The sequence below is a fragment of the Eubalaena glacialis genome, chromosome 3 (genome assembly GCF_028564815.1).
Source record: "Eubalaena glacialis isolate mEubGla1 chromosome 3, mEubGla1.1.hap2.+ XY, whole genome shotgun sequence".
NCBI classification, from domain to species: domain Eukaryota; kingdom Metazoa; phylum Chordata; class Mammalia; order Artiodactyla; family Balaenidae; genus Eubalaena; species Eubalaena glacialis.
Genome location: NC_083718.1, coordinates 120,683,558 through 120,684,947, shown reverse-complemented (window position 1 = coordinate 120,684,947; position 1,390 = coordinate 120,683,558). Strand labels below are relative to the sequence as shown.

General features: G+C 39.0%; 1 pseudogene; it reads left to right on the top strand.

The window, feature by feature from the left end:
• LOC133088444 (large ribosomal subunit protein uL11-like) lies at nucleotides 1-573 on the top strand (annotated as a pseudogene).
• Nucleotides 574-1,390: the final 817 nt, after the last annotated feature.

Genomic DNA, 1,390 nt, shown 5'->3' with positions numbered 1-1,390 from the left:
TGAAGGAGGCCCAGGTGCAATTTTCTTCGGTCCTCTGAAACCCGGGTTTATCTGACACCAGCCACCTCACCATGTTGCCTAAGTTTGAGCCCAAGGAGATCAAATTTGTATACCTGAGGTGCACCAGTGGGGAAGTCTGTGCCACGTCTGCCCTGGCCCCCCAAGATTGGCCCCCTGGGTCTGTCTCCAAAAGCAGTTGGTGATAACATTTCAAAGGCAACTGGGGATTGGAAGGGTCTGAGGACTACAGTGAAACTGACCATTCAGAACACACAGGTCCAGATTGAGGTGGTACCTTGTGTCTCAGTCCTGATCATCGAAGCCTTCAAGGAACAACCAAAAGACAGAAAGAAGCAGAAAAACATTAAGCACAGTGGAACATCACTTTTGATGAGACCGTCAACATTGCCCAGCAGATGAGACACCAGTCTTTAGCTAGAGAATACTCTGGAACCATTAAAGAGATCCTGGGGACTGCCAGGTCTGTGGTCTCTGATGTGGATTGCCGTCATCCTCATGACATCATAGATGAATGACAACAACAGTGGTGCGGTGGAATGCCCAGCTAGCTAAGAACTGCAAAGGAACATAATTCAATAAAGGGTCATTTGACAACCAATGGGAAGAAAAAATAGTTTAAATGAGAGGTCATCACATGGTTTTTGGCATATAATTGAAAGGAGTTAAAGGAATTGAGTAACACGGCTACAGCAAAAACCTTACATTCCCATCTACTTATTTTGTGAACAAAATGCTTCAGCATTTCTAAGAAGCTTGTCAAACGCATGAATAGAATTGGGGTGGAACTCAATCTCACTCTATAATATTCATCCGCAAATCCACTGGAAAAGAAAAAGTCCCCTCCATTTTGTTAACAGATGCATTTTCAATAAAATCTTATTTTTATGTTTAAAAATGGTGGTCAATTTGTAATATAGCCACTGTTTGATGAAGAGTGTACTACTAATAATTTTAGTAATAACTCCATCCAGAGACATAACTCTTAGGACCTTAGAGTTACCAGAAAGTAAAATTAGGTAAGTATGTAGTTGAAAAGAATGATGTAATGATCAATACAAATTTTTCAAGCATGAAAATATGCAATAAGATAGCATTCTGTGGGAGAAATGGAAATATGGAAATGAAATGGAAATGAAAATATGAGTTCAAGAAGAAGAAGGAACAATGTAACTTTTCTGGCTGTTAAAGAAGAGCTAGGTCACACATATTTAAAATTAACAATGTTGGGTAAAAAAGTACTGTGGGATTTAGATTCCTTGGGGTAACTTTTAAAAAGTGAGCTAACAGCTTTATTTTAAAATATCATGAATTGCATGCAATACTCTGGAAATGATACTCTTTGCAAACTTATGTTGAAAAATTATAGGTG